The sequence below is a fragment of the Loxodonta africana genome, chromosome 11, assembly GCF_030014295.1.
Source record: "Loxodonta africana isolate mLoxAfr1 chromosome 11, mLoxAfr1.hap2, whole genome shotgun sequence".
NCBI lineage: Eukaryota > Metazoa > Chordata > Mammalia > Proboscidea > Elephantidae > Loxodonta > Loxodonta africana.
In genome coordinates this window covers 80,961,053-80,977,386 of record NC_087352.1, presented here as the reverse complement: position 1 = coordinate 80,977,386, position 16,334 = coordinate 80,961,053, and the positions used below count along the sequence as shown (strand labels likewise).

At 40.3% G+C, this 16,334-nt stretch overlaps 1 protein-coding gene across 1 annotated transcript in view; it reads right to left on the bottom strand.

Moving 5' to 3' along the window:
- CDH2 (cadherin 2) overlaps positions 1-16,334 on the bottom strand; it is a 245,046-nt gene that overhangs the window by 15,034 nt on the left and 213,678 nt on the right. The gene's annotated exons all lie outside the window — the stretch shown is intronic.

Here is a 16,334-nt window from a genome sequence, read left to right as displayed (position 1 = left end):
AACTCAGCAAACCATGGTCTGCAGGCTCAGTCTGACCTATGGCCTATTTTTCTCTAAGGATGACTTCAACGTCTTTAAAAGGTTATAAAAAACAAAACAAAGGAGGATACGCCACAGAAACTGGATGTAGCCTACAAAATACGAAATATTTACTCTCTGGCCCTTTAAAGAAAACATTTGTCCACCCTTGATATAGTGGTGCTAGACCTGGAAGACTCTGGATTCTCCAAGGCAGCTGCGTGGGAATACCTTGAAAAATAGCCTGTCCGCTTTCAGACGTGCAGAACAGAGCTTGTGATGAAGACAGTGGACACTGTGTGCACAGGTCGGGCCCTCAGAACTATTTTCAGCTTTCGCATCAGCCAGCTGGACAGGAATGTATAAAGAAACCGACTATAATGTAGGACTGCATCACAATTTTAGGTCTGAGCAAATACTTTGTAGTTTTCAAACCTCTAAATTCTAGTGATATAAAATACCATATCCTCAGCTTAACCAATATTCTGCAGTTTAACACTGACATTTATAGAAAGTACAAATTTTGTGGTACTCTTCTCAGTTCAGGCTTCATCTATCTGTCCAAAACAGCCTAAAGCCCTTTCCAGTACCAGTACTGTTAGTGGTTTTGACTTATTGAACACAGGAACATTTACCACATTCTGGCAATGTTCCAGGTGCTTTCCCTGTGTTCACTCATTCAGTCATCTGAACAGCACTGTGCGATTTTAAGTTTTATTATCCCCATTTAGGAGATGAGAGAACTGAGTCTCAAATGTCCCAGATCTGCTAAGAGACAGAAATGTCTCTGACTTCACATCTACTAGACTCTGAAGGCTGGCTCTTTTCACAGTTACCTATGAAAGTGTGTCAAGTCTGAGTTGTCTTTGGGTGCCTTTGAGTTAATTCTGATTTATAGTGACCCTATATCACAGAGTAGAATTGCCCCGTCAAGTTTCCTAGGCTGTGATCTTTACTTGAGCAGATGGCCAGGTCTATTCTTCCGCAGAGCAGCTGGTGGGTTCGAACTGCCAACCTTCCGGTTAGCAGTCAAGCATTTAAACATTGTGCCATCAGGGCTCCTTGAGTCTGAGTTACAAGGTAGAATTCAGAGAGCAGTGAACGAGACAGATGGAATGTGAGGAACAATGAAAAAAATGTAAGACAGAGGGGAGAAAAGGCCACTGACATTCATGGAATACTTACTATGTGCCAGACAACATACTTGGCTCTTGTTTTCTCACCAATACTTTCTGACAAATCTGTGAAGACTTTTATCACTATGGTAGTGGGTTGAATTGTATACCTCAAAAAGACATGTTCAAGTTCTAACCACTGATGCCTGTAAGAGGACTGTATTTGGAAATAGGGTCTTTGCATATGTAATGAAAGATCTTGAGATGAGATGGTCCAGAATTTAAGGTGGGTTTTTTCCTAGAGCCTGATTAGGGTCCTAATACGAGGAAGGGCAGGGTGCTCACAGATGCAGAGAACAGGAGGGAGAAAGCGATGTGAAAATGAAGGCGGAGACTGCAGTGATGGTCTACAAGCCAAGGAATGCCAAGAGTTGCCAGCAATCATCAAAAGCTTAGAGAGAGGCACGGGACGAATTCTCCCATGGAGTCTTCAGAAGGAACTGATCCCAACAAACTCTTGATTTCAGACTTTTGGCCTCCAGAACTGTGATAAAATAAGTTCCTGTTGTTTTAAACACCACGTTTACGGTAATTTGTTGTTGCAACCCTAAGAAACTAAGACAATCATCATTTTAGATGAAGAAACAGACTCGGAGAGCTTGAACAACTAGCCCAAGGTCACAGAGACAGTGTCTAATTAAGATGGTAATCAAATCGGGTGTGTCTAATTTCAGAACCTTTAAGACTTAACTCTCTGCTCCTTGATATACTCTGATTCTGGCAACACTCACTCAATATAGTTCCTTACCAAGAGAGCCAGCTAACCTCACAGGTGAAGGTACGGAGGTACTGTGATAGACAAGCTCCTCACCTCAGGGGCAAATGATGTGATATGAAAGGAGGGGGAGGAGCACAAACAGTAGGTGTATGTAAGGTTGTTATATCCCAAGGCATAAAATGTTCAGGGAGGGAAAACTGGCTTGATATTTTGAACCTTGAACAAGGCACTCATTACCATTGAGTCAATTCTGACTCACAGCAACCTTATAGGACAGAGTAGAACTGCCCCACAGGGTTTCCAAGGAGTACCTGGTGGATTCGAACTGCCAACCTTTGTGGTTAACAGTCGTAGCACTTAACCACTATGCCACCAGGGTTTCCAGGCATGGACTAGCTAGTGAGACAGGACCATCATGGAAGAAGCTAAGGCATGAGCAAAGGCACGGGAATGTTGTTGTGTCTCCTCCAGAAGAGGGTATTTCACCTCACCCCAACAAAACCTGAGTGCAAACATCTTGATCTTGCACGAATGTGCTGTTTTAAACTTTACAGAATTTATAATTGAGGTTATTTATAGACTATCTTAGAGGAATAAAATGATGTGAACGCCTTTGAAATGTTAAAATGCTACACAAAGTAAAAAGAGGGATTTATTTAGAGGATTTTGAATGCTCCCACACTAAGAAGCATGTTTTTCCAGTGCAGGTTTAATCGCGTAACTACCAAGCATAACATAGGGTACTAACCATGAATAAGTATGTGTTGTAACAATGACTGAAGCTCTTCCATAGAAAGGGAGAGATAGGTGGTAAGTTACACTTTTGACAGTTAATAAATCCTTCTACTCTGAGGGTGAAAGTTCTTTATTAGAAGTCTGAATTGCATGAAAATAGGTAATTGGATCTCTCTGAGTCTTACTTGGTGCCATAGTCCTTGATGGTCCTTGATATATTTATATGACAGTTCAGGATGACAATGTAAGAATATTAAAGGAATGCCTGTAGTAAAACCAGAGATAGAAGAGGCATGTGGGCTTTGCTCAGGCTATTCCTTACCTGGAAAGAACCTCTCTGCCCTGATTTCTTATACAGCTCAAACTGTACCCACAGGTTGCAAACACAAGTGCATTTTGCTTGGCCAACAGTGTTTTAACAATTTTGCGTAAGTGCCAGTTGCCGACATCTACATGTTTGGATATTTCACCTGCAAATCAGAAGATATGGCAAAAAGGAGCCTACGTTCCGACGTAACTATTTGCTGCAGCTGATGGCAGCTGCCCCCCATGGACAAGGACAGCACCTGCACCTAACCTGCTTCAGCTGTCAATGTAGAGGCAACACAGTTCTATAACAGCATATTAATTTACGGCTTTTTTCTTTCTTTTGATATCCGTTTTCTATTCTCTTAAGAGCAACAGTCTTAAAACGTCTTTAGTCTTGCTCAGTCTTCTCCACCATCAATGAGTCAGGCCCATAGAATGTGCTAATTAAACAAAGTATTGAATATATTCTCCACTTTTTTATGATATGCATGCCAGGTGTTCAAAAGAGTCACCAATTCAAGGAGAGGTGAGTTGATCACATTATACTCGATAGCAGTAATTGACAACTGGGAGACAGGTCTAGGGGAAGGCCCCCAGGCTCATCACTGAGAACCACTGCAATGTTAAGTCCCTCAGACTGATAATGTGTCATAGTCATCAGTTATGCTGGTATCTAAAAAGAGGCAGACATCTCCTGACTTACAGAAAGCTAGAATCTGGGTCACAAAACACTGCTTAGAGTGTCTCTGTGTTGGTTTCCCCTCGTCTATTCTAAGCATGGGCTATAAAAATCTGAATCTGGTGGCTGGGGGGCAGAGTGAACATGTCCTTGGGTTCCAGGGACTGGCTTTCCTGTTGACCTCCATCTGTGTTATATGACAGGGGTCCTAATCTGAGGGTCCAATTTTAGGCCTTTTGATAAGTGCTCAGCCTATGTGAACCTCCTAAATTATACATATTTAAAATCCCATAATGCTCTACTTAAACACACAAATTACAATATGTAGAATGAGAATTAGAAAGAGAATTACAGAGACTAAAAACATTCTCAAAGTCAGTGGGTTCATGGCTTTATTTCTGTAGATCATAAAGGAACAATCCAGCAGGGAATCTTTATTTGGTTTCTAAAATTCTTTTGATAAAAAGTAGATCTGAAAATTCTCTTATGTTTGTCAACCTTTACAGTGTAAATTTCCTAAAGTAATTTAACTTTCAAAGGAAGGCTGAAAAAAAATTTTGTTTTAACTAATGTCTGGATATGTGTTACTTAGCAATGACCATTAGAAGTAGGTGTGGAATTAGGCTTTTTAGAGTATTAACTTAAAAAATTTTGTGTCTATAATTTAAAATGTCTTCAGGGTGATACAATTCTGGGAGAGTGGGTCTGAAGGTAAGTCAGCAGCTAAAGCTCTGGTTCTAGCTTTTCTTGTTGAATTTCACTGACTGGCAATGATTTATAAATCGGTTCAGAAAATGATAGCAGGAACTACCTTAGGGCATTTGGTTACACTGAAATAAAACAAAATAAGATAAAATAAAATAAAACAAAATGCTGCATCAGTAGAAACTGAAGTTCTGGAATCCCAGGTAAAAATAGTAGAAAGCTACACTGCAGGTAGAATCTACAGAATTATGCAGTCTATCCCTTTCAGGGAGCCACGAAAACATTCATTTATAGTTCCCCAGGTATTTAAGGGGCACCTCTGGTGGTGTAGTGGTTAAGAGCTTGGCTGCTAACCAAAAAGCTAGCAGTTTGAATCCACCAGCCGCTTCTTAGAAACCCTATGAGGCAGTTCTACTGTTACCGAACCTGGGAAGGTGGGTCTTCGTCTGGCGTGCTCAGACTGGCCAATCATCTGGACACGGGTCTTTGAGAAAGAGAAAGTAACTTTACTCCAATGCACAGAGCAAGGAGACAGGAGGAAGCTCCTCAGATCTGGCTCCCCAAGCTACGTAAGCAGGGTTTATATGTGATGTGGGTAGCAAGATTGTGGCCACGCAGGCATACTGGAGAGGGAAAATTCTAGAAGGTAGCCAGGAAACAGGAGGTAATGTGGTTCTTGTCGGACCTTTGCTTCGGAATACAGTCAGGTGATGGTTTTCCTTCTGATTCGTTCCTCCTGTTACTGCATCCTCTGTTGAGGTCAATTAGCAGTCACAGCGGGCCCTTCTGTCCATGCAGGGTAGGCCAAATCTAGTTGAGGCTAGTTTAAGGATTAATGGAATTTACTGGCATTAGTAGGGTCAGGTTATGCTGTTCTGTCCTATAGGGTCACTATGAGTCAGAATCAATTTAACGGCAGTTATCTTTTTTTTGTTTGTTTGTTTACTGGGTGCCAGATGTGGTTTTAGCTCTGAGGGCGTGAAAGAAGGAAATCAACGTTTACCTGCTTTCCATTATCTGTCAGAACTACATTAGGTACTTTCCCCTGTGGTATCTCATAAAATTCTAGCAAAAATCCTTCTAAGTGGGTACTATTTTCCCATTCTATTAATTACTCTAGCTCTGACTTAGATAAGCAGTGGCAAAGGAATAAAGGGAGATTTTACCAGAAACAAAAGGCTGAGTCTTTTTGCCCCATGCCAGTGAAGAAATTCACAAAATAGTTTGCTGAGGGGGAAAATGTCAAGGGTGCTAGGAGGGGGAGTTCAAGGTGGTTATGCTAATCAAGTGTCGAGATCCAGCACTCTGGACAGGATGGAATGGGTCCATGTGCAGAGTGTTTTAAATTTTTGGCCAAGAAGGAGTCTTCAATGAAGGCCAGCAAGGGTGAGTCACACTGGGGTACTCAAAGTTCATGGTCCTTTACCAGCCTCCACTGGTTAGAACCCGTGATAGAAGATACTGGTGAGTTTTGCTATGTCTTAGGCTTGTTAAGGGGGACATTTTCCCTTTTACTTTTGTTTTTTCCTTCAGAATTTTGTCCCTTTACTTTCATGTTTGTGTTCTTATTTCTCTCAATTGCTCCCTTTTAAAACATTAAAAATGTTTACCTTATATATGTGGGAATTTTAAAGTCACTTGCTAGATAAGGTAAACATTTTTAATGTTTAAAAAGGGAGCAACTGAGAGAAATAAGAACACAAGCATGAAAGCAAATGGACAAAATTCTGAAGGAAAAAAAAAAAGTATCTGGATAAAAGCTGACGGGCATAGGCAAGAAACTCTTCAGACAAGCACAAAAAGGAAAAGGGGGTGGAATAGAACAACATCATTATCTTACCCTCTATAGCTCCTGGCATTAAAATAACTGAATAAAATAGTGATAAGGTGTCAACACATTACCATACAACTGCTGACAAGTAAGTTAAATACCCTTGCAAACTTTATGTAAATCACATTACGATCTGATTTTCTTCCTCAGGAAATACAGTTATGAGGGTAACTATCTACACAGGTGGAGTGATGTGGAAAGCTAAGTAGATTCTTTGGATTACTGAAGCCCCCCAAAACAAAAGATGTGCTAAAAGCTTTTCTAATTTGAATCATAGCCCTACTAGAGATAAAATAATTTGGGAACTTAAAATATACAGATAAACAGCCTCTGTTCTCTACTGTCACATACTGTACATTTTAATTTCACCAAATAGCTAGCTTTCCACTTCTCATGAGGTAATAGCCAAATTTCTCCTAAGAGGGAACACATTCATTGTTTCTGCTTCTGTGGTTTAGTGGCAATGCTACCCTGTCACAGCTTCTGATAAAATGCTACTACCTGTTTCAGAATTATGCATGACCTGAAGGTTCATTCTTTGGTAAAAATAATGGTTTTGTTTCAGAGACTGGGAATGCTGAAGCTTTATCACAACTTATTTCCCATTGTACCATGTATGGCATATTCTTTCGGACAAATGCAGCAAATACTCTTCAGTTAAATTTGATTCAACAAAAAACCTTCCTGAGTCTTCTGGGTCAGAGACTGTTACTAACCTCACAGTGCTTTGAGTCGAATGTCTTTTAAAAAGGCCATGTTTAAAAATCCTGAAAATTGAACATAACACCCAAATTATTACCAAATATATGGGAAGTGAAGGAGTGAGTAGCTGTGAAGGAGGTGTTGGCGGAAGAAGTGGGGATGCCAGGCACTGAGCCATTAGGATCTAGCAGAGTAACAGGGCTTCAAAAAGATGATTTTTCTCCTAAAATACGAACTTTTTCTCTTAATAGTTATAATTTCCTATCTTTTTTGCAGTGCAAGTTAGAGCCCTACAAACATTAACACAAATCTTAACTCTCTCAGGCATTGTCTGTCCTGGGAGACAAAAAATGCAGCTATCTAGATGCATCTTCAGGTCCACATTCTTACCCTACGCTCCAACTTCTCTTTACAAAAAATAAAAATGTCACTGCTCTGACAAAGATCAAAGTCATTCTATTTTAACATGACCTACGATTCTACCTTGGAGGAAATCTATAAATAGGCAATAAAAACACGACCACGGTTGGGACAATGATGACAGAACATCAAAATCTTTTCCTAGTATGTGCCACATGGTTCTGGAATTTCCTAAAGACATATATTCTTTGTTTTAGGGTACATTTATTACAGATAAACTAAATACAGTAAAGAGCATAATACTGTGATTAAAAAAGATGGGTTCTGAAACTACAGAGCCTTGATTCAATGCTTGGCTCCATCATATTTTAGCCGTGTGACTTTGGGCAGATTATACACATTTCCTGTGCTAACCTTAAGGTTATTCAGTCTACTGATTAGCAAAAAAAAACTAACAAGAATTTTATTAATGAATTATGTTTACAGCAGTAGTTGACAAACTTTTTCTGTAAAGGCCAGACAGTAAATATTTTAGACTTTGTGGGATACAGAGTCTCTGTAATGATGTCTCAACTCTGAGGCTGCAGTACAAAAGCTGCTACAGATGTTACACAGACAATAGGCAGGGACGTGTCCCAATAAAACTTTATTTATACAGTCAATGGGTGGGGTTGGCCAAATGGTCAAACTTTGGCCTATGGCATTTACTGTCTTAACTTTTTTCTTCCCCCTTTATAGTGCTAACACATAGTTGGCATTCACTGTTATTTTTGGGATATTGATAATATTCCATTCCTCTATAATTAAATGTGTTAAACTTTATAGTCAGGAAGAATGGATATTAAAGGAGTTACATAAGATAAATTGTGTTCATTTGCATGAAGTAAGAGGAATAACAAGAATAGTCACATGCAAATTATGTGCTCATTCAAAATATTTTAGCACCAGTAGGGCGTGGGTGCTGACCAGTTCGGAATCCGTGTTGGCTATATGTCTACCGATGTGTATCATCTGGCCATAAATATTTTGAGAACAACATGTAAAAAGAGAATGAAAATGTGCTAAACCAACTCCTGGTGAAACTTCAACAAAACCAGTGTCACTCTTCCAATAACTAACATACACTATAATTTGCAGGTGAGTGTAAACACATGAATAACTTGGGAACACCATTAACAGAGTGCCTTAGCCAAAAGCAAAAATGTTGAAAGTGGCCTCCATAGTTTTGTCCAGATTCAGCCATCTGTTCATTTGCTTATAAAACAGGACAATTTTGTAAAACAATTGTTTCAGACTCAAATATACCACGATTATCATCCAGCTTCTTTCTCCCCTTGAGTCAGATGGTTGGGCTTGGTTATTCACACTGAAGTTGGTTCCTAAGATTAGCAAGAAATACAGAGAGTGTTCCTGGCTAAAGAGATCCCATGATTTAGGACAGTATCTGGCTTGGTCGTGCCTTCCCTCTCTGTCTAGGCATCCTGCCTGGAGTTTAGTTCCTGTTATCCAGATTGCATACTTAAGACTTTTTAAAAAATATCTTGGCTGCTTAGATTGCTTCTCCAGATTCTAACTTTGTCAGGGTCAAAATGTGCTCAATTTTGCAAGCCATGCTTGACCAATTAATTGGGTCTTACGCTTTGCCTGTTCTATAGCCAGATGACAAACAGTTGTCTAATAATCTGTGGGTGAGTGCCCAGCCTTGCTGATTGTAATCAATAACACCTGCCTGTTACTGACCAGCAACAATAAATAAAACATCATCTGACCTCCAGAACCATGCACAAGAGCTTGTACTCTAGAATCACACCAATTTGGGTTTGAGAAACTGGGCTAATAGCAGTGTCTACTGCACAGGATCTTGGGAAGGGTTATATGACACATGCAAGCTGAGAACGTAGCACGGTGCCTGACACAGAACAAGTACACAACATTTAGAAATGCTACCATCATTTCTTGAAGGCACTGGAAGTCTCAAAAAGTGAAAGTGAAATTATTTGGGGTCCAATAATTAGGCTCCAATACCTGTAGGCAAAGTTAGAAACTAAGGTTGGGATTCAGAAAGAGGGCCCAAAGCAGTTCAGCAAACATTCTGGAAGGTCTGTTGGGTGCCAACTGTCCTAGATATTAGAATAAAAAAATGAATATGCCAAGTCCCTGCCCTTACAGAGCTGAAAGCTAGGACCAGAGCTGGACAGGAAACTCAAATAGAGGTAGACCCAAGATGCTGTGGGAATACACAGGAGGGACAATTGATTCAGCCTCGGACCCCAGGACAAGAAGTCTTGAAACAAATCCTGTTGGCTAAGTAGAATCAGGGAGGCGGGGGCTGTGGGCTAAGCCAAGGGATGGAGAAGCAGCACAGTATGGGCACGAAGGTACAGATGGTATAATCCCATGAAGTTTAAAATGCAGAGTGGAAGGGCAAGAGCAGGAGAAACTAAGTCATCAACTCTCCAATCCCGGGTTCATCCCAGGAACTGGGGGTTCTCACCCCAGCTCCAGCATGAACACCGCTGAGTGTGCTTTCTGTGTCACGGATATTCTGGGGTCTTGTCTTCCCAAACACTGAGACAAATTTCCACCCGTCACATAGAAAATGATTTTTTTTTTTTTTTTAAATGCCAGTTGTCACTCAGACTAATTACATCTGAATCTTTTGGGTTCTGGAAACCTGGGCCACTAAAAGAAAGTCCTATTGTAACTTCTTTCATCATGGGCCCTGATCACGAAGACTTTAGTATCCCAGAAAGTACTGGACCCTTTCTCCAGAAAAAGGAAAGCTTCCGTCCCTGGTTTTGGTGAGCCATATATGCTGTTTCTCATGTCCATACAGTGTCCCATTTTAATGACCTGCTGCACCTACTCTGTCTCTTCCATGTCTGGAGACCCACTTCCTTCTGGCACATCTAGATGGGTCAGAAAGATGCCCGTGATACAGGAACCTACTGTGGCCAGGTTAAAAACTGTTCTCAAGGAACCTCGGAAAAGACTCTCTAACACTGGGGTTCCTAACCCATGTTGGGTAGAGTCTTCTGGTTGATCACTGAACCCATTTACTCTCCTTTCTAGGCATACTGCTAATCTATATTTCCAAATGAATTGGGAATGGAAGAGGCGTGTGCCAATTCTAGGCATGGTGCATAAAATCTCCCATAAATCATCGTCCAAGCCCTTCCTCCTTCTAGTGATAGCATGTATGTAGGCTAGAGTGACCTTGGAAGCCACACGTGGATGACAGGAGAGCCACTGGCACTCCAGGATCCTGAACAACTGTGTGGAGTAGAGCAGACCTCCATTCCAAACAGCCATTACCTAAAACCCTGTTACTGTTAAGTACACAAAAAACGAAATTCAACTAGGTTTAGGTCACTGAAATTTTAGAATATGTTATGGTGGCTAGTCTTACAGCAGCTAGCCTATATTTGTGTTTGTGCCTAACCCACTTAATTTTTTCTTAAACCAGTACGACCGAAAACTATTCCATGGTTTCAGAACGCTACAGTACCTCCTCCTCAAAGAAATCTGATTTTGTTAATCCAAGGCCTACTAATAATTATTACTGCTTATTATTATTATTAACCAGGGTATATAAAAATAAGTCTAGGGAATATGCTGATAGCATCAATCAATAAAGTTGGCCTGGTTTCAAAATAAAGAAAAAAATTACTGGAACGTGCTGGCCTTACTTGAGCCACCTCTACTCAGTTTCCAACAAAGGATATCCTGTCAGAATGCAGGCTCAACGTCTTTAGGTCTTCCTTTTTTTTTTTTTTCCTTTCTCCTCTAAGAGCGAGCAATCCAAATTTAATGTAAATTATCTCAATTTTTAAGTGCTGCAACTTCAATAAAATATACCAGCGGCCCTATCTCGCCCACCGGCCCCCAGCGTATGAACTGCGTTTTGAAGTCACACAGAATGAAGCTTTCAGACATATCCCCCAAACCATCAGGGATGGTATGAAGTGCTTGCTTTGAGATTTCAGAACTATCTCTGATGTAACAGAATCTGGCCTTCAGCAAATCTCTAAGATTATGAAACCAAATTTGGGAATTCAGTTATACTCCACTCAATCCTGGAATGTAAAACCTACAGGGCTTGGTGAGCCCAAAAGGTGCTGGGGCTTGTCTGAAGAGACTGAGAGAAGAAAATCTGACCAACTGTGAAGCCATGTTCAATAGTAGTGAGCATGGAAAGGTAGATCTGCAATACTGTAGATAGTGAGGGCCAAAAATCCAAGAGTGATCAAGAGAAAACTGATGTGCGCACTTGATGTGGCCACTCAGATTTCCACCATGACTTAATCTCTAACCAGCTTTAATCTTTCAGTTAACTCTACCTGTGGAGACAATGAGCTCTACTCCTTTAAAGCTGGTATTGTTCCTTTGAACCACCCATGACCCAAAGCATTCCAGTGTCTATTGACTGTCATTTGTGGAATCCTCAAGACAAACCACCACCACACCACCACCCATTGCTGTCAAGTCAATTCCAACTCACAGAGACACTATAGGACAGAATAGAACTGTCACATAGAGTCTCTAAGGAGCACCTGGTAGATTTGAACTGCTGATCTTTTGGTTAGCAGGTGTAGCACTTAACCAGTACGCCACCAGGGCTTCCTCAAGATGAACAGCAGTGCTTATTTATAGATCAAGAGTTTCTACAACAGTCCAAAGCTTTGTTGTTGTTAGGTGCTGTTGAATTGGTTCTGACTCATAGCAACCCTACGTACAACAGAACAAAACACTGCCCGGTCCTGCAACATCCTCACAATCGTTGCTATGCTTGAGCCCATTGTTGCAGCCAGTGTGTCAATCCATCTTGTTGAGGGGCTTCCTCTTTTTGCTGACCCTCTACTTTACCTAACACGATATCTTCCTCCAGGGACTGATCCCTCCTGATAACATATCCAAATTAGGTGAGATGTAATGTTGCCATCCTTGCTTCTAAGGAGCATTTTGGTTGTACTTCTTCCAAGACAGATTTGTTCATTCTTCTGGCAGTCCATGGTATACTCAATATTCTTTGCTGACATCACAATTCAAAGGTGTCAATTCTTCTTCGGTCTTCCTTACTTATTCATCATTCAGCTTTTGCCTGCATATGAGGCGACTGAAAACACCATGGCTTGGGTCAGGTGCACCTCAGTCTTGAAGGTGACATCTTTGCTTTTTAACACTTTAAAGAGGTCTTTTGCAGATTTGCCCAATGCAGTCCATCTTCAGATTTCTTGACTGCTGCTTCCATGGGTATTGATTGTGGATCCAAGTAAAATGAAATCCTTGACAACTTCAATCTTTTGCCCGTTTATCATGATGTTGTTTATTATGAGGATTTTTATGAGTTATGAGGATTTCTGTTTTATGTTGAGGTGTAATCCACACTAAATGCTGTGGTCTCTGATCTTCATCAGTAAGTGCTTCAAGTCCTCTTCAATTTCAACAAGCAAGATTGTATCATTTACATAAAGCAAGTTGTTAATGAGTCTTCCTCCAATCCTGATGCCCCCCGTTCTTCTTCATACAGTCCAGCTTGTTCAATTATTTTCTCAGCATACAGATTGAATAGGTATGGTGAAAGGATACAACCCTGATGCATACCTTTCCTGACTTTAAACCACGCAGCATCCCCTTGCTCTGTTCGAACAGCTGCCTCTGGAACAACCGCTTCTTGATCTATGTACAGGTTCCTTATGAGCACAATTAAGTGCTCTGGGGTTCCCATTCTTTGGAAACATATCCATAATTTGTTATGATTCACACAGTGGAATGCCTTTGCATAGTCAATAAAACACAGGTAAACATCCTTCTGGTATCCTCTGCTTTCAACCAGGATCCATGTGACATCAACAACGATACCCCCGTTTCCACGTCCTCTTCGGAATCCCGCTTGAATTTCTAGCAGTTCCCTGTTGATATACTGCCGCAGCTGATTTTGTGAATGGCAAATTTTCAAAGTCAAATTTTAGGAGCAGAGAAAACTGCTGGATGTCCTACAGCGTACTTCAAGGATGGGTTATAGCCTTCTTCTGATGAATTCAAATGACGCCCTAAATGAATTGTTTTAATTCTGGGTGAACAGGACCTTTGCCAAGAATAGTATGGGATAAAGGTAAAGAGGTCTTTTTGGGACTCAGGCTGACCTTGGTTTAATCCCCACTTTTTTCCCTACTTTCTAACAGTGTATGCTGACTTTGTTGTACTGTTCTGAGGGTCCAACGAAGCAATGCATATAAAGCACTTAGTACAGTGCCTAATACATTGTTGTTGTTAGCTGCCCTCGATGTGGTTCAGTGGCAGAATTCTACTTGTGGTTAGAATTCTTGCCTTAGGTGCAAGAGATACTGGTTGACTCCTGTCTAAGGCACCTCATGCATACCCACCATCCACCACCTGTCTGTCATTGGAGGTTTTCATGTTGCTATGATGCTGAACAGGTGTCAGAGGAGCTTCCAGATGAAATGGGCTAGAAAGAAAGGCCTAGTGATGTACTTCTGAAAGTCAGCCAGTGAAAACCCTACAGATCCCAAGGTCAGATCTACAGTGGATCATGGGGATGGCACAGGACACAGCAGCATTTGTTCCGATGTGAAAGGAGTACTCATGAGTTGGAGGCCTAACACATAGGGAACACCAAACGATAGATTTTGGTATTACATAGGAAGAAGCCACATAATATGGAGTGATTTAGATAAAGGTTGCTAAAGTGAGCACCAGTGAGTACTAGGAGCATACTTCATATTGGATAAATGTTTGTTTAATATAAGAACAATCATTATTAAGTTTAAGCTTTAGAGAGCAGGAAGCTAACAGCTTCTGTTTCCTATCCTGGGGCTGTAAGAGGATAGTTTCAGGGTAAAATGAGCTATCAGCTGTTGTACGTTCTCTCTGATTCTATTAGCAATGCTGATATGGAAGAAGGTAGATGAAAGAACATTAAAGGTGATACAGTATCTGCAGCCAGCCCTACTGGCCAAAAAGGCACTGAAGGACATTTACTAATGAAGGTAATTAAACATGACTTGATAACCACCAAAAGCCCTGCCGTTATGGCAGTGAGCAGATAAAGAAGGCAGCTCACCCTCTGAAGAGTGGACATAATAACCGAATGCATTTGTACAACAGCCAACAGCACTGTGAGGAGATAACGCTCCTGACGGAAACCCCTCACGGGTACGTTTCAACTACGAGCCCAGCCTCCTTTTCCGATAACCAAAACCGGAGTAGAATATCCACAAGCACTAATAAAAGTCTGACCATATATAAAGACAAGGGAAAAAAAGACATAGAGGTTTTTTTGGTTTGTTTGTTTTTGTTTTCCTTCTTTTTTCTTTTAAGGCCTTTCTCACTTATTTTGTTAAAGAAATCAGCAATCTCTATCTTGGCACAAAAACTAAACAGAGAGAGTTGTTAATCAATAGCAAGAAAGATAAGCACTACCCTTGCAAAGGACAGCTTTGCTTTGTTCTTTCTAATCAGTTAGCTCCTGGTAAGAATTCCTGGCAGGGGGAATATGATCTTGGCCAAGCTAGCTTTGGGACAGGCACTACGGACCTCACCACTGCTGCTGCAGAACTGGTTGGCCTTTACCTGTAACCACACTCATTATCTGGCATCTACCAAATACCTCAACTGACCTCTGAGACCTACCCAGTCCTTTGAAGACTTACGGCTCTTCAAGACTATCCAGGCGATTGACTATCACAAGCCATGTCCACTTGCTGTAGCACAATCCCTACCCATATCTTTTTTTTTATTGTTGTAAAAACCCTACCCACATCTTGATATAATACACATGCTTTGTAATAAAAGTTATACATAATAAAAATTGACTAAAACTTGTCTAGAATGTAACATGGCACCAATCCCATTTCCAAGACCTATTGTTGTAAAGAGAGAATATTAGCAAAAAGCTAATAAAGTATGAATCATATCCCACTGCTAGAACGATTTAACACACACTAAGTGACAGGACTTCTAACAGGAAGCCATGTGTGCATTATGGAAAAGAGAATTTCACAAAACCGAACTTCTCACCAATATTTTAACATTTAAAGCAATTAGCATCTTTTAACAAACCAGAGAAGCACTTCAATTAAATTCACTTAGAAAATAAGACCATTAAATAAATGGTTTCTTTTTCTTAAGAAAAAAATACAATAAAAGATAAAATTCACCAAAAACTGTGACAAAATTCTTGAAGAATACAATAGGAGTAAATATTTACCCTTTCAGGTATCAAGACACAGTAGAATGTCACAGTAATTACAACAGTATAGTACTGGCCCAAGAATAAACAAATAGCATAAATAATATGTAATAGAGAGTCGGGAAACAGACTCACAGACCCACACATGTACAATCACCTGCTGTATGACAAGTGGAGCACTACAATACAACGGAAAAGGGTTATCTTCTTAGTAAACAGGGCTGAATACCTATACAGGAACAACAACAACAACAACAACAACAACAACAAAAGAACACTGATCCTTACCTTGTACCAAATGAGAAATCAACTGCAGATGGATTTGGACCAATTGTGGTAAGTAAAACAATAAAGCCTCTAGAACATAATACGAAGATACTTTGGGGAGATGGGGGATTTATTACCTTAAAGTATTCAAAGTTTTCTTAAATAAGACACAAAAACACTAACAATAACGGGAAAAAGTAATAAAATTGAACTTCATTAAAATTAAAAACTTTTATTCATCATAAGATACATTAAGAGAATAAAGAGAGAAGTTACAGATCTGGAGAAGGTATTTGACATATATTTATCTGATGAGGGCTTCATACCATAATATATAAGAACTTCCTACAAATCAATAAAAAGGACAGATGACCCAATAGGAAAACAGATAAATAGAACAGAAATTTCAGGAAAGAATGTATCAAAATGGTAAATAAGTCAACAGGAACATCTTAGCTAAACCAAAGTGAAATATAAACCATCAGAGCAGGTAAAATTTAAAAGACTGAAGAAAACAACCATCACCACCACCGCAAGAAGTGCTAGTAAGAATGTGGGGCAATTGGCGGGAGGAGAGGTGCAATAAATGGGTACTATCACTATGGAAACCTGGCATGATCATA